The sequence below is a fragment of the Eupeodes corollae genome, chromosome 2 (genome assembly GCF_945859685.1).
Source record: "Eupeodes corollae chromosome 2, idEupCoro1.1, whole genome shotgun sequence".
In the NCBI taxonomy this organism is placed as follows: Eukaryota; Metazoa; Arthropoda; class Insecta; order Diptera; family Syrphidae; genus Eupeodes; species Eupeodes corollae.
Genome location: NC_079148.1, coordinates 73,421,770 through 73,444,272, shown reverse-complemented (window position 1 = coordinate 73,444,272; position 22,503 = coordinate 73,421,770). Strand labels below are relative to the sequence as shown.

Below are 22,503 nucleotides of genomic sequence, written 5' to 3'. Positions count from 1 at the left end.
AATTTAAATAAACAAAATAATATAACCGTACCACATAGCACAGCACAGTACGGCAGCATAGCCAAGCCATTCTCGGAAGGTAAACAAATCCTTCGGCCACTTCCACATCCAACGTAAATGGTTCGAAGGGCGGAACGAAAATCCACAACCAAAAGTCTGTATAGGTAGAATTCCGATGGTACACATCAACGCGTCTCAGATGGTCGTACCCTTAGGTATTTATTAAAATTTACCAGATGCCTCCATAAAAATAAGCTTCCATTAATAATTATTATGCCCCGGTCACTCACTGCAACACCCATCCTGCCACCCACCCACCGAAACCGAATGAAGACGATGATGAAAAGGGACAATTTAAAGGGAAATTGGGTTAAAGCTTTCATCTGATGACAGGTATTTCTTTTCTTTTTATAACCCCTACCCGGACACGGACACGGACATGAGGGAGATATACAACTGATTGCTGAACGGACGCCGCACAGCACCGCATCGCATCGAACCACACGTCCACCCCTGCCCATCTCACCAACCTTAGCCTGATGCCTGTTTTATGTTTAATTCACCCGCGGCTACCAAACGGAATGTAATTTCCGAGGTTTGTACGACGAGATGCTCTTAATAAACTTGTCGATGTGATACCTCAGTCGTTTAAAAGGATGAAATGTCCTTTTGTTGGCTTCCGCTGTGCCCACAAGAAGTTCGCAGTACAAAAAAGGCAAAAATGTCGAGCTGGGGCTAACAAATTATGAAGAACGATGAACACATTTTTTCCTTACAATCACATTCCGATGGTGTTTTTTTTTGTTTTGTTGCTGTTGCTGTTTTGGTTGTGATATTGTTTGTATCCATGTTTTGAGGAAGATGTCTAGGATTCGACCTTTCTCGCTATGTATATGTTGTATATCCTTAAGGAAAGGGATTATATAAGGCTCCTTCTTCATTCATTATCGTCACGTCCTGGAATTAGAATTAGTTTGGTAAAAGACTGTCGCTTGGCTGGTTTGGAATATATGAAACAGCGTATATAGGGAGGTTTGAAACACTAACTGAGTGAATGCCGCTGCAGGCTGTATTATGAGATGGTGTTGGCATTATGGTGTATATTTATTTCACATGGAAGGATTTCATTTTTGGGGATAGGACCTATACCCAGATAGATGACTATACAACCGACGCCGATGTCTGCGGCGACTACAACGACAACGAGACGACGAAGAAGACATAATATATCCCAAAATGATAACGAAGAATAATAAGGAAATATTAGGGCAAGTGTCATTAAGGGACTTGGAAAAGTCTGAAATGAATCTGTAGGCTCTATGTTATGAGTGGCCTTTGTGTATGTCAATTTTTATCCCCAGATTTTTCTCTTTTTTGCTTTTGATATTTATGTTCAGTAGCTTTGTCCTGCATATATTCATATGCTTGTTAAAGTCTACGATGGAATGCTTTTAGAATAAACAATGTTCATAATATAAGAAACTTAGATTAAAGGTTACCATTTGCGGGAATATTGTTATATGTTTTGGTATGCATCTACAAGTCAGGCATTTGAGCTAACGAAATACTACATTAATTTTTTTTGTTGTGAAAATGCGTCCTACAGTTTGCTTACACTAAATTCAAACATTTGTTTTTGTTTAGTGTGAAACAAATTTTCAATTTCACAAAATTTAGGAAGATTATAAATATTTGTTTGCCCGTGAATTTAAGATATTTGGCAACTATGCATTGCAAGAACATTGAAGTGAGAAAAATATTCGAATAATTTAAAAACTTTTATTAGAAACTGTTTTTCCTCTGAATAGAACCAAACAAAAAAAACGAATAAGATGACAAAACAGCTAATGCATTTTAAAGTTGAGGAGAAAATGTTCTTATTAAATTTTAACAACACTATTAACAAAAGTCTTATGTATTATTTGTTTAATATTTCTTAAATCAAAATGCTATAGGTTTCGGAACAAACTACGATTTCTTTTTATAAAAATTTTTAAAATTAAGATACCTATTTAAAGTCTTGCGTGCCGGTGCAGATTTTGTTGGTTTTAAGATTAAAAAAGAGACTGGAGTGCGACCCACACTTTTAATATCCAATCCCGTTTATCGATTTGTCTTGCTTAAAACTTAAATTAAATGTTCATAACAATATTTTGTGTGAAATAAATTATTTGAAGTCAATATTTGTCTTTGTTCTCTTAATACTTAAGTCGAAAATCATTTCTTACAAGTTTTTTGTTGTTTTGTAGGTTTTCGTCTTTTGTTAAGTAAGTTGTAAGTGGAATTTTGCTTCTTGTTAACTAGATTTTCAGTCGAAATAAAAATTGGTAGGAAACAGTTTTAGAAACATTTCTTGAAACTTTTTATTTCTTTTGTAAACAAATAAAGATTAGATTTTGCTAAGAAAATTTAGCACAGAATAAAATCATTTTGAGGCCAATATTCACGAGGTATCGAGAATCAAACTTCAATTTTTACTATTTTTTGTAGATCTTAAGTATTATGAAAAAACTAAACGTCGGATTTTTATAAAAAATTTTACTGAATGCCAAACATAATATTTTGTATAACATGTAATTAGTTTGAAGCAAACAACTATAATTTGAGAAAATATTACATTACATACATTATTGAAAATATATTTCTGTCGAAATTCATTTATTGCCATTTTTTAGTAATGTTTTTTAGGTTTTATTATTTTTATACATTATTGAAAATATGTTTCAGTCGAAATTCATTTTGTCAAAACTTTTAGTAATGTTTTTTAGGTTTTTATTATTTTGTAAGGAAAACTGTCACTTCAATTTTTCTAAAAACTTTACCAGAGGAATGTATTCTTAGTTGCATTAAATTATTTTGAAGGTAAAATCATTTCTTGTTCATAAAAATATTTTGGGTGCGAAATATTTATTTAAATTTTTTTATTTGTAAAATAAAACCGTAAATTGCATTTTTGTCCCAAATTATGTTATTTTGGTATCATATCACATTGTATAATAGGGTCCATCAAATAACTTGTTTTTTTTTAAGTGGACTGGTTGGTACATGGCCCGATAACGACACTCCTTGCTCATTTTTGAAGAAAAATGGCCCAATTATGCCTCTGGCAAAAATCTGAACCAAAAAGTTTCTCAATTTGGTTGTATCTTGAGGGTTTTTCTGTGCCCCAAAAGCAACAATATTGCTGGTCTACATACCCTTTAAGGTCAAAATGAGTTTCATCTGAAAATATGATCGCACGCAATATTTTCCAACGTTGGTCAAGCGTACACACAACCATATTCGTTCGGCGGAAGGATAAAACTAATTATTTGTCAAATCAGACATGAGCTTAGTGTTACAATTCTTACCATTTACGAAAAAATCAAAAATCACGAAAAGTTGGCTGAAAATAAAAATGACCAATCGTACCAACAAATTACCATAATAATTTGTGTACTCAACAGTTTTTAACTTAGAATAGAAAGATAACGAAACAATGATAAAAGATTTATTAAACAACACAAAATCTATTAAAAAGACAAAATCATTTCTTGAAAACCGAAAAGAGTGGATAACATCAATTAAGAACAAAAATAACAACGCTATTAATAAGAGAGATATACTCGTAAATGAGTGTGCTACCAAGTTTTTCGAAGAACTTTTCAAATCGACAAAACAAATAAAAGATCATAATATATCGATGGCGGAGAGTTACTCCAAATTACAAAAAAACTAACGAATTTGAAAAACATTTGTAACTTTTATAAATTGACTTCAGTAAAGCATTTGACTCAGTAGAACATGACGAAATATGGGCAGTGCTGACAAACCAAGAAATTCATCCTATCTTTATAAGGACGTTGAAAAATAAAAACCGAAAGAATAGGAAGAGAAATAAAAATAAAGAGAGGTTAAAGACAGGGGATTCAATGTCACCACCATTATTCTCTGTCGTACTGGAAGAAATATTCAAGAAACTAAACTGGGACAATATATACGGAATTAATATTTGGGGACAATAGTTGAGCAACCTTAGATTCGCTGATGACATAGTTCTCATTTCGTCAACTTCCGGACAAATATAAAATAATGCTCATAGAATTTACAAATGAATGCAAGAAAGTTGGATTTCATATCAATAAGTCAAAATCTAAGATAATGACTAACCACATAATGCTGTATAACGAACACATAGAATATCTAGAAGACTATACTTATCTAGGACAGACTAAGTCATTCATTAACCAAGAGAAAAAAGAAGTTTCTAGACGCATTACCAATAGTTGGAAACAATTTTGGAGTATAAAACAAATATTACAAACAAATCTAAGGGAAGAAACACGAAAATATATACTAGACTCTGCTATTCTACCTGTTAAGACGTATGGGTTACAGACTATATCCTTGACTTCAAGTTTACTTGACAAAATAAGAATATGCCAAAATAAGATGGAAAGAAAACTACTTAACCTACGAACTAGCCAAAAAGTGAGAAATAGGGAAATAGTTCGAAGAACTGGTTTATCGGACGTGGTTGAACGAGCAAAACTCCTTAAATGGAATTGGGCAGGACATATATCTAGAATACAGGACCAAAGATGGACAAAAATCATTACAAAATGGACACCACCAGAAAGCAGAAGGCCAATTGGACGAACGAAGAAAAAAAGGGCAGACGATTTGCTTAAAGAAAGACAAAGTTGGTACAATGACGCAAAACATAGAGATCTTTGAGCAACATTGGGGGAGGCTTATGCCAGATCATAGAATTTTTACATGCAGCCATCTATTTATTCAAACTTTGCTCATATATTAAAGTTGATTAAAAAAAAAAAATTATGTCAATTTTATATAGTAACTAGCTTTTTACCCGCGGCTTCGCCCGCAGTGAAGAAATTAAATAAGTATGAGAGATGAAGGGTAAGGTTATAATAATAGAAATGAGTCAATATAACAACTAAATTTTATTGCTTGGCTGAGATCAACAATTTTTAAAAATTACTACAGAAAATGAAGTTTCAACACCTTAATATATGCTTATTGAAATGTAACAACAAATGTTAAAATATATTTCACCATAACAAAAATAAATAATTATGAATTCTAAAGAAAGAAGAGTCCACCACTGCCGGAATCTATTTTACGTAAAACTTGATGGAAAACATGATTTTGCTCTGGAAGTAATTGAGGGACTAATTCTGCCACTTGATGTTGTAGTGCTATGAAATCATAATCTAGCTCTCGTGCATTTTCATTATCAAAATTATCCACATTGTCTCTTCGAGGGCTGGACATTCCAAAATCATCTAATTTTTTTCCAAAAGTCGTAAAAACATTGTTTTCGATTATAATTAGCTTAATTGAAAGTAATGTCTGTGTGTACTTGCTGCAGTTGATGTAAAATATCTTCAGCCATGTATTCTTTGTACTCATTCCAAAGCCTTTACGGGTTATAAAGACCGCAAGAAGATAAAAGCGTAGCGTAAAGTTCCCTGATTTTATCTGGCAATCGGCATTGTACAGCTTCCTCCATAGTTTCATCCCAATGATTGTCATTGTCTAACAGTCGCCGAGCTTCACATGCTTCTCGGTAGGTTTGACATTCCTGACCATTGACAATTTTAAGTTCTGTAAAGCTAATTGGACCTCTAACATGATGCAAAAAAATGCGCAGACATTCGTAACATGTACGGTAAATATAGAAAAATTAGAAACAGTTGAAACTATATTCAATCGAATTAGTTATTGAATTAGATATTGTCGTCACCGTCGGTAATACAGTGTGTTGGTATTACAATATTCAGGGTTGAAACTTCATTACTGTGATGCTAGATGGCGTTGAAGTAGCTAAATTTGACGATATTTTGACAAACAATTTTCTTTTTTTTCGTATTTTTTTTTATTTTTTTTAATAACAGTATCCTATGTTACTTCTAATACCTTCAAGAGTGTATGTGGAAAGTTTCATGATGATCGGATAAGTAGTTTTTGCGTGAAAGCGTAACAAACAAACTTACATTCGCATTTATAATATTAGTATGATTAATTCAAATGAAACAGAAAAATGTAAATAAATATTGTACAAAATATCAATAATGGCAAATAAAAGCTTATAAATAATAAGAAAGTTATTGTAATCGGTCCGATTTGTCGAATTGAAAATTTTGACATTTTTCGTCTCAAGGTTTCTAGAGTTTTAGTAAAAGATTTTTAGTGAAATGTCTGTGCGTGCGTGTGTGAGTTATAAACACTCAACTGTACCTCAAGCAGGAAATAAGAGGAAATAATAAAATAAATAAGATCGCTAATGATCTACAAACATCCTAACAAAGATTACCACAGGTGACAAGATAAAATACATAAAATATATTTTATGACCAACCAAATAAAAAATAAGATAAAGATACAAAAAGTAATTAACCAACACTACCATAAACCCTGAGGACAAGAAAACCCACTCATCAGGATAACGATATAAATAGAGTTTGCGCGTAGTTGCAGAGTAGTATGTAAGAACTAAGTATGTAAAATCTATTGAAATATTTTATTTGTTGAAAATAAAATAAAGTTAACTTTTAAAAATATATTTTTTTGAAGTAACCTTTTTAATTTCCGACGGATAAATATAATTTATGCGTACATTCGTACGTCCGTACATTCAGGCAGTTTTTTTTTGTTGTAGTCCATAGCTCAAGAACCAGTAGAGATCTCGATTTCATAAAATGTTGCTATACAGATAAGAATACAAAAAGATACAGAAAGGACACTAAAATAAATTGAGTGGATGTTTTTTTTTTTACAGCAAGAATTTACAAAAAAAATTGCTTAAAGCGAAATATCTTACGAAAATGATTATTAAGTTCATTTACTCAAACAAAAAAATATTTTAAATTGCTAGCTATTTAAAAGTCCAAATGACCCAAATAATATATTGCATATATTATATTTATCAGCAAAGAGTAAAAACTAAAAAATAAAAAAGAATTGGGCACTCTTACTATGGTGGGTCTAAATGGGTTAGTCTAAAACAGCTGGAACAGGCAACATAAAGTTGGCCATGTGAAAAACATGATTCCTCCAAAGTGACACCACAAACGAGAAGTGCTTCAGATTCAAGCTATGCGGTCGGTGGTATACCAGCAGGTTGTAATGAATTTAAAAATTCAATTGAATAACTCATTGCCGCAACTTGATTCATAATACTGTCAATTGATTTATATGCCGTGATTACACCTGGCAGTTTTGCTTGATTTTGAAAATTAATGGCATTGATATGAATGTTTTTCGGTACTAAAATGGTGCGTTCTCTCAACCAATCAAGATTTCACTAATTCTGAAGAATATTCGGAAAACACATTCTATCAACTCATCTATAGATTGCGTAATTGTACAAAAATTGTTCTGTAAAGTGATCAATCCGTTGGTACTGTCGATTGGTATTTTTTCATGACCAATTTCTAACAATTGTTTTGATAACTCAAGCATCATTATGAAGGTGAATAGGCATTTTAAAGTTCAGTGTCATTTTTCGTAAATATCTCCAAAGAACTGATAACTTCAAACAAGCGTTTATATTATCAGTAGAAGTTGATCGAGGAATGACAGGCAATGTTTGACGAAAATGCCCGGCCAGCAATATCAGAGCACGACCAAAACAGCTGCTGATTACCGCGTAAATCTTGCATTGTTTGATTAAATGCTTCTATTGATTTTTTATTTGCCATTGTGCACTCATCCTATCAAATAATTGACGTTAATAGCAGAACTTTTGCCATAGCAGAATTTCTCGACCACATTTTAATAATGTAGCAGCAATTCCCGAAGATGCAAGTGTCAATTCAATTTTCTGTTCCGATCGAATAGTCGCTAAAATCAATGATACAACGAAAGTTTTGCCTGTACCACCAGGTGCATCCAAGAAATAAAGCGCACCTGTATTATTGGAAACGGCACATGTTTTTGCTGAATATTTTATTTCGTTAAATTCGATTCTACAAATCAACGTAAATCATTAGAATTGAACTCCTGCTCACGTTGCAATTCACGATCAAAAATTCATGTATCTCACGATTTAGTGCGGTCTTTCCCAATTGTGCCAATGCTTTATTTACAATCGTTAGACACATATCTTCAATTATTATTACAACTTCGTTGTACTTTTCCAAGTTAATCAACAAATCTGGATTTCTTTAAGTATTAGTACAAATTGATTGTATATGGGAGTATAGAAAGATGTTGATTTTACACCTTTTCAAGATTTTTTTTTTAATTTTCTCTACGTACAAACCTTCTCTGTACTTCCACGAATAATTTAAGACCAAAATTAGACAAATCGGTAAAGCCATTGTTGAATATAACATGACAACGAAAAGTAGCATTGATTTTTATATATATAGATTTAAAAAATGTTTTTGCAGACCAAACGCGATGGTTATTTTTCTCATCTTGAAGCTCTTTGGCCAGCATTATATTATCTTTGGTATCAATTTTTTTTATATCAAACACATTGGCATCAAATTTTAAACAACCTACTGTTTAGGGTTTAACAATTTACTAGTCAGAAATTTGCTAAATATTTAATAATTGACTAACAGACTCCAAATTATCAAACCTTTTTTTTATTTTGCTATCTATTAAATTGTTAATTGCCTTTCATTAAAAACAAAAAAAAAAAAAAAACAAAACATGTCTAAAACGTGACAGTTCGTGACAATAAAAAAAACAAATACGCTTAAACGAACCTATTTATAATAATTGTGCAGATGTCATATGGATTAAGCAAATTTTTAAAAACTAAAATAGCTATTCTGTGATTTTAACTTTAGCAAAATTTTTAAGAGATAGTAAGTTAACATCTTACTTTAGATGAATCATCTGTAAAGCTTAGATTAAATTGCTAAAAATGACTTTTACATTTTACTAAATCGTTTAAATTGTTACGCCATTTTCTTATGACTTTTAACATTTGAATGGTAATTGTCTTTGAGCAACTTTTAATCTGAAGAAATATTGAATTAAATTTCATAAATACCTTAAAGATTTTTTTAAAAATCCAAAATACTCTTACATGCCCTTGTTCTGCATTTCACTTAATGTGAATGCACTTTTCGAAAGTGAACTTGGGTGTTCCACAATTCAAGGAAATCAAGAATTAACTCTTTTTATCAGAACAATTCTACATAATTTTCACACAAGAAGATTGTGTCAAGTAAATCCAATATATTTGTCTCAAAATTCATGTTCTTAATTTTTCTCTCGAATTTCTCTTTCTTTTTTCACTTAAAATTGTCAATAATATTGCATCCATCTTGAAAACAACAAAAAATTTACTTCAGAAACAAAATAAAAATGGATGATCCTTCGGTTGTGACAGTTCGAAGCAATTTCGAAGTTTTCGAAATCGATCGAATTGAAGAACATGAAATTTTATTTCACGTGAAATTGAAAAGTGATTTCAATTCTTTTTCGAGCGAAATTCAGTACATGGGGGACAGTTCTCAATAGGAATAGTCTTATGACAAATAACAATGAAGTACAACTTTTTAACAAATGGGAATGATTTAAAAAAAAGTATATCCCTCTGAAAAATCTTATTTAAACTTGTATTCCAATTGAAATAATAATCGCTTATAGTATTATACATCAACAGTGCCAATATTATCTACTTACATACCTATCTACAAAACACCACTTTTCTAGCACTTGCCTCCCCTTGAAAACTCCATCCAAGAAGCACTTAAATAGAATGCCGTCAAATTATCTACCTCTTTGACGCTTTCCAGCAACCACACCAATACATCATCTCATCCAAGCCAATTTTCGACGACATGAACGTTTCGTATTTTACCGACCTATGTACATTTATAGCAGTTAACATACATCCAAAATATAAGTATATTTACACATATAGACAAACACCCGTCCATAACCAGAGCTAAGCACAAATAATGGCGTAACCCTATAATGAAATGAACATATTTCCTCTTTAGACTCTCTAAGACGATCTGTGTGGCAACTTCTTAACGCCTGCAGATAATGGTGCAAATACATATTTCCACGAAATTCACTTCATCCCACGAAGAATATCCCAAAAAGCCCGTACGGCGCGTAGTACAACATCCTTATATACACTTTATAAGATCTTCTGAAGGAGTTTACTATTACCAGAACTTAGGTTAGGTTGTTACATGCCAAGCGTTATAATAATAAAATTATTATTCCATCGTTTGCAGTTACTCCTTGTATCTTAAAAATTTAATGAATCATTTAAATGCCCAACCTTGGTATTATGTACGTGTGGGGATTCAAGGAGACGGTAACGGAAAGGACTGACGATGACGCACCGCACTTAGACTTAGCTTCTGTTTCAGCCTCAGCCGAAGTCTGGAGACAGAAATCTAAATTATTTATCCTGCCGTCATCCATTTTGTATTCCAAAACAGCTCGATTAACATATATCTACACTTTCAAAAGGTCTACTCAAGTGTACTGCGCCAACTACCAGAACCAGCGGCAATGTTAGGATAGGTATAGGTTAGGTTTATACGGTTTGGCATGGTTTTTTATATATATTTATAGGTTAGGTATGCATATATACTCGTATGATGGAAAAAGAGGAGGTTAAGGGAATTATAATAAAGGGCGCCTCCAAGGCCTAATCCTGCACATTTGTATACACTAGCTCTCGCTTTTGAATAGTAGGTATGCTATTGCAGCTGTCTCGACGACTCAAAGCTATACCGTCAAGTTTATACCTATTATATGCAAACTATTATTGCAAGATGCTGTTTTTACAGTTATAATTATTATAAGAGTTGGATAGAATTTCTTGAATGCTCTAGTTTATAGAAATTGTTCGGGCTGCTTCTGGGTATAATATACAATATATGTACATACATACATCAGCTTGGTTCGTATATGTTCTGGATTCATAGAACTCGTAAACCTATAGCAGAAACTTTAAAGGGAAAAATGAGGGAGGAATGCGGATGGTGCTCCAGTTCACCCCATCAAATTCAAAGTTATTTTATTTTTAGAAATGAGAACCTATGACTGTAATAACATGCCACGATGGCTTAACAGGTTTTTGAAGAAATAAACTTAAACGAGAATGTTGACAAGAAATTCAGCGGAATGTTAATGATTTCAAATAAAATTAATGTAAAGAAAACATGAAATAGAAACAATGGCATCTCAAAACATTAGTATTCAAAAACTATAAACGTATCATAATAGTTTTCCTTTCAATGGCTTTGTTTTTTTTGTTTAAGAGCGAGTTCTGGTAACAAATGTTGAAAATTTAAGAACTTATTGTGGTTTTTTACTTCAGAAATTATCATCAGCCAAGTTGAAGCTGTGAAAAATGAATAATTAAAATAATTATGAATATTTAAAAAAATTAAGAAAAGGTACTTAATCTATGTTATGTCGTTTCGAAATATTGTGCCTTCTTATTGTAATCGGTCCGATTTGTCGAATTGAACATTTTGAAATTTATTGACGTTTTTATAGATCAATAGAATATAAATAAGAGAGTTTTAGAGAAATATCTGTGCCTATCGTGCACATTCAATTTTTTTTCGTCATGCATATCTCAAGAACCAGTAGAGATTTATCGACTTAAAATATATTTTATTACAGAAATAATAATACATACAAATGCGGAAAGGGCTCTCACAAAAATTGAGTGGGTGGTTTTTTTTACCATTTAAAAAAAAAAAGATACACTTTGGGTAACCCAATTAATCAATTAACGTTTTTTTTATAAATCAAAACAACTAAAAAAAAAAGAGGCTGGGATGCGACCCACACTGATAACTTCCCATCCTGTCTGTCGATTTGTCTTGCTTAAAAGTTTGTCTATATGTATTTTTACCAAATTTGCGCTCTATTTTTTGTAGATTTTATTTTTTATGAAAAAAACGGACTGTTGGATTTTTATATAAAAATTACTGAATATTGAAAACAATATTTTCTGTGAAATAAGATAAGTTTGATGCAAATATATTTAATTTTTGAAAAGCTATTTGAGCCGAAAGTAAATTTTTACCAAGTTTTAGTAGGTATTGTTTTTTTTTTTAAGTTTTATTTTTTGTAAGAAAACTGTCAATTCGAATTTTTATAAAATTTTACCAAATGTTAAAAACAATATTTCTTATAAGATAAAATTAGTTTGAAGTCAATATTTAAAATTTTTGAAGAGATATTTGAGTCGAAAATCAATGTTTACCAACTTTTATACATTTTTTTTTAGGTTTTTATTTTTTGTAATAAAAACTGTCAATTCAATTTTTGTCAAAATTTTACCAGATGTCAAAAACATTATTCTTCGTTGCACAAAATTGTTTTAGAGCTGAAATCATATTTCAGTCGTAAAATTTTGGAGGTGACAAATTTTTTTTTCAGTTTTATTGATTTATAAAAAAAACCGTTATATTGATTTTTTTCAAAAAATATATCTGTTTGGTATCACGTTACAATATATTTTATAAAATTTAATTCAAGTCTCTAGCGTTTTTGGTTCGTAAGATATTTAGGGTTAACCAAAATTTTCACGTCGAAACGTCGAGAAATGTCAAAATTTTCAATTTGACAAATCGGACCCATTACAATAACTTCCTATGGGAAGTTAATAATAATTGACACGTCGTATATTTTACGGGCAATAACTGATTTTATTCCAAAAACAATTTTGTGCAACGGAGAATAACATTTTTATAAATCTGATGCTTGTGAAATTTGTAAAACTTGGTTTTCAACAAAAATAGATTTTGGAATAAAGCTATTTTACCAAACAACAGTTTCAGAATGGCTTCGCAAATTTATAATTTCGAATGAAGACATTTAGGAAATATAGCGGTTAATAGAAGCTTGTGACGATGACGTGAATTTCAATTAAAGCTAGCGTGAAAAAGATATAGATGACAATGGCAATGTGAGGGAAAAAGGATGATGAGGTTGACACGGAAAAAGATCCTGAGGATAACATTCCGCTTAGTTCACTTATAGAATACAGACGCTTATAGAATACAGACGCTCAAAGAGTGTTACGAGGTAAGAAATGACATACATATATGGGCAACAAAAAAAAAGCAAAGCTTTAGTTACGGTCGGTGCAAGAATTGTTCATCAACCGTGAGGGCCTACGTGAACAACAAAAGAATTAATTGACCCACTATTGTTTTTTGAAAGTTTTGTTACGAATGAAATTGTGAAGTGGGCAAATGTTGAAATTAATATCAAACGAACCAATTTTGAAACACCACGTTCCACAATAAATCTGACGGAGGTTCACGAAATAAACACTTTGATTGGAGTTTTTGTACTTTGCACGCGCCGCACTAATAGATAACCACCTTGCAACAGACGAAATTTTGACTGCACATACTCGGGAAATCGACATATTTCCAGGATGAGCAAAGAGCGATTAAAATTTCTTTTAAATTGTTTACGATTTGACGATAAATCAATAAGAAGTAATATTATTTCTCACAAGTTTGCAGCAATAAGGAATTTGTGGGAATTGTTTATTCAGAAAACTATACTCCTGGTCTCTATCTAACAATTGATGAACAACTTTTGGCATATCGGGGCAGGGCATCATTTGGTATGCATATTCCAAACAAGCCAACTAAAATATGGTTTGAAAATAATTATGCTTTGCTATACTGGAACCGAATATATGGTAGACGCAATGCCGTATCTAAGAAAAGGCACGAATATGATTGGCACTTGCATCAACGAAACGGAAAATCTTGACATCCTCGGAATGTGCATCAGCAACCATCTTTTGTGGAGCGATCACATACGCGATGTTGCCAAAAATGCCGCAAGATGTCTAGGTTTTTTGAGACGTTGCAAGAAATGTTTCTCTCCATCTATGATCTGGCTACAATCTATAAAACCTATATACTCGTACGTCCGAAACTTGAATATAACTCTCATCTCTAGGCTGGTGCTCCAGTAACTTATTTAAGCCTCTTGGACAGTTTTCAAAAAAGAGCTATTAAAATGATTGGTGACATTAACATCATCAACTCATTTACATCACTCGAACATCGACGCAAGGTTTCTTCCCTCACCCTTTTTTACCGTTATTTTAACGGACTATGCTCTAGTGAAATAGCCAGTTGCATTCCTCCCCTTAAGCAATTTAACCGTAATACCCATGTACTACGCGAATGTGGAACGCCTTGCAACGCTCTATCTTTCCCTGTCATAGCAATGTTCAGAAATTTAAAACCAATGTACACCGACACCTCCTATCCAACCCTTCCCTCTTTTCCTAATGCTCACACTGTGTCTTTGGCATATTAAAGGTATAAAAATCCCTTTTAGTGTTTGGTAATTATAAAAAAAAAAAAAAAAATACTGGGAACTTGCCGCTTGAAGAATATTGAGTAAAAGAGCTTACCAAAACCGTCCACGGTACAAATTGAAATATCACAATAATTGGTTCACGTCTGTTCAACTCGCAAAGTCGATGCTCCACTAACCCCCCTACAAATTAACGCTCGTGGGAACATTTCAAATGAAATGAAGAAATCAAGATCTTTCAAATGTGGAACGTCAATATTTTACTATGATAACGAGTTATATGCTAAAAGTATAAACCGAAACCAAATAAAATGGTGTACTTGCTTTCATCCTGCAATGAAGATGGTACAGTCAACACAACTTCGGGAAATTCTCATATGATTGAATTTTATAACCAAACAAAAGGAGGCGTAGAAACATTTGACCAAATGTTCAGCAATATGTCATGGTCTCGTAAAACAAATATATGGCCTATGTGTATGTTTCACGCAATTTTAAATATGGCATCCTATACTCACAATGTTACTTTAAGAAACCAGAAACCTTTAAAACGAAGGGACTTTATGAAGAATCTGCATTCTAGTCTTGCTACCCCTTAAACAAACTTGGACATCCAACATTACACTCGACTCTCAGGACTAATTTTCAACCTAATACTGCTGACTGCGTAAAATATTCAACAGATCATAGCGTAGTTGAAATAAGTCACAAAAAAGAAGATATGCGAATTGTGTCCTTCAAAAAAACGGCGTGCAAAATGTAAATCTATGTGGAAAACACACAAATGATGTTTGCACCAAATGTACAATGTGCACCAAATTCAAACTCGAGATTTTAATCAAAAATGATATTATGATAGTAGAGAAGTACAAAATAAGGTCCCGCGATTCCGTCCGATCAGTCTTGTATATCTGTTCACGCTCCTACAGCCTGAACCATTGGATCGATTGAGTTCAAACTTGGAAGTTAAGGTTTTCAGCAGATTCACGTTAGGCGTTTTTTCATTTTTTTTAAAGATCAAAACTAAAAAACGAAAAGTCGAAACAAATTTATTTTTAGCAGTCTTTTTTTAGTAAGAAAAATATATTTTTCTATTGCTCCGGAAAGGTACCGCTCAAAGAACCGTTATTTTGTTTTTTAATTTTCTCAGCAACTTATGAACCGATTTCAATCATTTTTTTTGAACGAGCTCTTATATTGCCTTAACAACATTTGATTGTGAAAAGTGCAATTTTTTTTTGTTTGGATTTTTAAAAAAATATTTTTTTTTTTTCAAAATTCTACATCTTAAAAACGGTTCAATTTTTTTTACGAATTTCAAATGTAGAGCGTATATTTACAATTTATGTTTTTGTTATTTTGAGCTATTATTTTTTTTTTAAAAGGACCTCATAAAACCTGTGTTATTATAGAAAATAAAAAAAATGAAGACTTATACATGAAATATTTAAAAATTTTGTTTTTTTTTTAACAAAACGGTCAAAAAGAAAAAGTTATTTATAACAACAAGAATTTGTCAATTACATTTCATAGAAATTGGGTTTAAAAACTGCGTCGTCGATTCGACCAATGATTACTGTATATGTACTAAAACAATACGATTATTTTTCAAGGGTTAAAGTTTTGGGCAAGACAAATCGGAGGTTATCAGTGGGAATTAGACCCCTCCTCATCCTAGAAGATTGTTTGTTTTGATTAATTTTCGTAGAATACAAAACTTATTGTATCGCGTTAATGGATGTACCCCCTTTATATTTTTAAGTATAATGTTTATTTATGTATGAACATAAAATTTGTAAAATTTCTATTTTACTGCTTTAAAATTTGTTGCTAAAAGTACTACTTTAACTGAGATCTGGACCAAGAACATAATATGAATCGGAAGTCCAGTAATATTCCAATCCTGCAGCACCTTTTGATGAGCCACGAAGCTCACACAGTTCAAATAAATAAGCAAAGATCTCCTAATAACGATATTCCAAAAAAAATTGGTTTGTCTGTTAAAAAAAAACTCAAAAATTTTTGTTACAATCGTAAACGTTATTACAAATTTTTATTTTTTAGTAACTTCAGTTATATGCTTGCATAAGATCTTTTCTGAGAAAGAGCTAAGTCAAATTAATATTAGGTATATTATGAGAATGTATAGTACTCTTTATTTTCTTAGCACAAACTGAAGTTGTTTTTTAATTCCCATAACTCGATTTCGGGTCCATTCTATATTGTTTTTAGTGTTAAGCTAAAAGTGTTTTTTTTTTTCAAAATTAATTTTCTATTAAATACAAAAAAACTACTTTTTGTCCCAAAAGCAAAAGTGACACTTTCGTTAAACTAATGGCTATTTCAAAAACATAAAAAGAGGCTGGGATGCGAACCACACTGATAACTTCCCTTCACGTCTGTCGATTTTTCTTGCTTAAAAGTTTGTCTATATGTATTCTTATCAATTTTTATCAAATTTGCGTACTATTTTTTGTAGATTTTATTTTTTATGAAAAAACCGACAGTTCGATTTTTATATAAAAAAATACTGAATATCGAAAACAATATTTTCTGTGAAATAAAATAAGTTTGAAGCCAATATTTTTAATTTTTTGAAAAGCAAAAGCTATTTGAGTCGAAATTAAATTTTTACCAACTTTTGTTAACTTTTTTTTAGGTTTTTAATTTTTTGTACAAAAACTGTCAATTCGTTTTTTTTCAAAATTTTACTGAATGTTGAAAACAATATTTTTTGAAAGATAAAAGTAAATTAAAGCCAACATCTACAATTTTTGAAAAGATATTTGAGTCGAAAATCAATTTTTACCAACTTTTATACATTTTTTTAGGTTTTTAATTTTTGTACAAAAACTGTCCATTTAATTTTTTTCAAGATTTGTCCTAATGTTGATAACATTATATCTCATGAGCAAAAATTAGTTCGAGGCTATTATCTCAAGTTTATGAAAAGATATTTGAGTCGAAAATCATTTTTTACCACCTTTTATTATTTTTTTTTTAAGTTTTTATTTTTTTAAAAAACTGTTAATTCGATTCTTCTCAACATTTTTTAGAATGTTGAAAACAATATTTCTTGTATAATAAAATAAGTTTGAAGCCTCAATTTCAAATTTTTGAAAAGATATTTGAATCGATATTCAATTTTTACCAACTTTGAGAAATGTTTTTTTTTTAGATTTTTAATTTTTATAAAAAACCCTGTCATTTCGATTTTTCTCAAAATTTTATCAGATGTCAAAAACATTATTTTTCGTTGCACAAAATTGTTTTGGAGATGAAATCATATTTAAGTCGTAAAATTTTGGAGGTGACAAATTTAAAAACCGTGTAATAGATTTTTTTTCAAAAAATAAACTTCTTTGATATCACGTTACAATATATTATATAAAATTTAATTCAAGTCTCTAGCGTTTTTGGTTTGTAAGATATTTAGGGTTAACCCAAATGTTCACCTTTTTTTTCAAACTGCTATGGTAAAAAAACCACCCACTCAATTTTCTTGAGAGCCCTTTCTGCATCTTTCTGCCTTCTCTGTATAACAAACTTTATTTGAAATCGATATCTCTTCTGGTTCTTGAGCTATGGACAACGAAAAACACGTCGCGAACGTACGGACGTCCGGAACGTACGTACACACGCACCCACAGACATTTTTCTAAAAATCTTTTATTTCGACTCTGAGCCTTGAAACGGCGAGAAATGTCAAATTTTTTAATTCGACAAATCGGACCCATTACAATAACTTCTTATGGGAAGTTATTAAACTTTTTTATATACACTTATTTATTATAAAAGCTCAGAAAAGTAAGTGAAAAGAGATTTTGCAAAGATTCACGCGAAACAGTAATTTTTTTTTTAGAATTTGTCTTCTAGCAAAATTGGGTCCTAAAAAATACGCGAAAAAAAGGCAACATTTCTCATTTTCTGAGGTTAAGCATCTATATTTTTGTATCGTTTCTCTAAATTAAATAGTTAGACCATATCTTTTTAGCCAACATTTTTCTATAATAATGTAATAATTAAAGTTGTCACTTTACTCCTTGAAATATGTTAATGTTAGGTTAAGATACAAAATTTGTATCCCATTTGTAATGGGATCCACCATTTTTTATAGAAATCATATCACAAGAATTGATCTCATTGAAGTATTTCGGTATGTCTAAGTACATATATCAAGTTGCCAAATTCATCTGTGTTGCACTAACTTTAAATTCAATCCAGTGTTTTCTTTCAGTTTCAGTAAAATAATGTTATGGTAGTTAGGCTATGCAAGTAGGTTTATGTGAAAGGTAGGATCCAACCAAGATCGGTACTAAACATCCAAACATTTCTTAGCCCAGACGATTTTCTTGATTATAATTTCTTTTGTTAATTTTTGGGAAATCTTCCGAAATCTTTACGATTTATATAAGAAATTTAAAGCTGAGGGACTTAAGGTAAACCTTAGTTAATATGTTTAAAAAAATGCTGTCATTTTTTGACTTTGCTGTATTCGCTTGACAGTACAACACAATCCTTTTTGAGGCAGGTATTGTCTCGCAGCAGTATCGACCACGCTGCAATTATGAAATTTTTAGATGATCTTAATCTGTTGGTTATAAGCACTTCCAGGGCATATTACAATAAAACACTACTATAGGACATTTACTTCAGTTATTGTAAAATTATTTTTCCCAAGCTGCCGTTCTTCCGCCATTGCAAAATATTACTATTTCCGACTCATCAAGATTTATTTCAAGATTCCATTGAATGCAGTAAGTCGTAAGACCCTCAATTAGTCGTTGGAAATTGAAAGGATTATCTGATAAAAGTACAAGTTCATCCGCATATAAGAGAACGTTAATTTGAAGATTACCGAAAACTATACCGATTGGTAGTTCCGCCATGAAGATCATTTAAAAATAGAACGAAAAGGAAAGAGAGCATCCTTGGCGAACACCTTTCTTAGTGGGGAAATAATCTGACAAATACGAACCATCCCAAATAGGTGCAGCTGGTATCCTCATAAAGAGAATTTATGGTAGCCAATATCTTCGAAGATATTCCCAGAGTCGATAGCTCATAAAAAGAGGGATTCATGTCAATGCTATCAAAAGGAGCCTTAAAATCGAGTTCTTTAGCATGAAAATCAGAATATTTTTTTTGTAAATTGTACATTAAGTATTTTTAAAGTTTGATCTTTGTATTGTAAAACCTAGAATGTTTGTTTAAGGCCAATTTTTGTTGGATACAAACTTGGAGTTGCAAAAATGAAGAAAGTTTTTAAGCAAGAAATTCCTGAAAATCTGGAAACTTAGTTTTGTTGCCTTTTTGGTAGAAATTTTTTCTATTGGTAAATAATGGAATTATAGAGTTTTATTTAATTTAAGAACTTGGCATTTTTGATAATTCACTGGAATTCGTTTGAAAGATTTAAATACAAAAACAAATTGGCAACTTATGGTTTAAAAACGCATTCAAACAATGACTCAATTTCCCTTTTCATCTATATTAGCTGAGAGTCAAAACCTAAAAGCGTATCGTCGTAGCTTTATAACTTTTAAATAGAACCTTACTCACTCACCTGAATCACTCGTTCCCTCTTATCCAGTTGGTATAAGAGAGAAAACACTTTCTAACATCAAATTGAGGATTGAAAATTCTTTAAATGTCCCACAAACGACAAAAACAAATCTCTCTAAAACGTGAATTTGTCGAAAGGAGACCATTAAATTACCCGACAACATGACCGAAACGCCTGGCCCCACAAATAGCAAGCAGTTTCTAGCTGCTGCACTGCCCACAATTGTAAATCTATCTCCCAATTCAGTCACGGACTACCACGAGGATATTTTGGCAATCAAATTGAAAACATAAGAAGCACAAAAAAGCCCTAGTCGTCGTCATCGTCGTCGTCTTAGATAATCATTTGGCAAAAGGGGAAAGAGCTACCTGTATCCTTTTTGGTGGTGGCCAATCAAACCAAAAAAACTCATAGAAAAGTTCGATGCTTGCTGAAACTTCGGGTCCCTTTTATTCAACGGCCACGGAAATTCCATACCTCTGTGACCAAAAAAAAAAACTTGATCCACGTTCAAACTTTAACCAATTCCTGCCCATGCATTGCATGCAATAAAGAAAACTGCGAGGAAAGTCGTGTCGTAGTCGTAGTCGAAGTCGTAGTCACTCTTCGACTAAGAGAGTGGTTATACCAATGCCGGATCTGGGCAAGTGATAAATTTCCACATGCTCTGCTCCGTTGCCTTTGTCTGAATTTTTACCCCCACACATCATACATGAACCTTCGAATTCTTTAGAACTTCCAGATATCAATGGAATCAACATTCGGCTAAAGCATACCTTACCTACCTACATTCAAATGTATATATATGAAGGACACCACCGTTTTCAACGATGAAACTCCTACCCTCAGACCGGATATCATACCGATGATGATGGCTGAGCAATTTATCGCGTTTGATTGCAGATAATCGCTTCATATTTGCTTACCTTGAATGGCAGTCATGTATCCTGGTAGGAATTTAAACTCCCAAAATGGATAGAAATGGTGAAAAAAATAAAACGGCACCGAACCGGAAATGTGCTGAAGTATATGAAACCATCCAATTGAGTGGAGTGTATTTGAATTTGTATAACCATCATCGAATCATTGGGGTGAGTGGAGGTGGGGAATAGTGATACCAGAAAATATAGTTGTATTTATTTGTTATAGGATTTCATAGTTTAAAGCATTTAAAATTCGGAGGATTATAAAATATCATACGCACATTTGTTGTAATTGAATTTAAAAAAAAAGATGCACATGAAAGTTATTCTACTGAAGTAAACCACAGTTAATATTTTTCAATAGTACTCGTGATTATAACAAGTTATCTATTTTGCTGTTTCCAAAGTATAGGGCTGTAAATCGACATCTGTGATACTAAGTTGTTAAAGCATTTTTTCTTCTTCAGCTCAAAGTCTGACATTGACGAAAATGGACCACTTAACTAACGCACAACGCATACAAATTAATAAAACCTACAAAAAAATTGTGATTCTGCCACAGCCATGATCGTTCAACTACGCAAGCAAATGGCAAAATTGTGAAGAAATTTTAAGAGACTGAATTACAGATATCATCTGCCCTACTCCTCAGGTCTAGTTCCGAGCGGATGGAAAAATGCACTTGTCAAGCCTATTCCCAAAAAAGGTGAATCTATCTGCCCCTCTAATTAACGACCGATTGCACTTTCGTCCCTTCTTGCCAAAACATGCAAACGCTAATTAATTATCAGATTAAAAAATATCTCTAAGATCGAAATCTTCTTAATGACCATTCGGCTTTCAAAGCAATAGGTCCACTGGTGATGTCATGGTTCATCTCACCGAACAGTGGAGCACATCGCTTGGAGAAAATAAGGTTATTGCACTTGATGGGGTTCGGCATCAGGCTCTCTTATCTCAAAGGGTTCCTTCGGTTTTCATGAATCCCTCCTTCATTGGATTAGTAATTACCTTTCAAATCGTTCACTATAAGTAGTATTGGATGGTGCGCCCCAGGGCTCTTTTCTATCTAAAACACTCTTTCTCATTTTTATTAATGATCTCCTGGCTGTAACTTCTAATCCAATACATTGTTTCGCTGACGATAGTACTCTCAGCTTTTCATATTCGTTTTTAGACTAGCGACAAAATATGATAAGCTCATTAAATTCCGACCTAAACAACGTTGTACAATCGGGATTAAAAAAACGCGTAGAATTAATTGCTTTGAAAACACAATACTGTATAGTATCATTAAAGCGAGATATACCAACCTTGCTATTATCCATGGATGGCACTTGCATCGAGGAGACTGAACATCTCTATACATCTTGACTACCACTCTTGTGGAACGATGTTGTCAAAAATGCCGCAAGATATTTGAGTTTTCTAAGGCAATGCAAGAAGTTTTCCTTCCCCTCTGATCTGGCTGTTATTTACAAGACTTACAACTCCCATATCTGGGCTGGTGCTTCTGGGACTTATTTAAGTTTCTGGGACAGAATTGAACGTAGAGCAATGAGATTGATCAGTGATAATACCATCATAGGATCATTTACGTCGCTGGAACATCGTCGTAAAGTTTCTTGTCTCACCGTCCTTTACCGACATTTTAAAGGTTTATGATCTATTGAATGATCATCAGTATACCCTTGAGTCCAAATTTGCCCGTTCATC

General features: G+C 32.2%; 1 protein-coding gene across 1 annotated transcript in view; it reads left to right on the top strand.

Annotated features, from left to right (window-relative positions):
• The window catches only part of LOC129947557 (galactokinase-like), a 79,469-nt gene that overhangs the window by 42,538 nt on the left and 14,428 nt on the right, over positions 1-22,503 (top strand). The window lies entirely within an intron of this gene.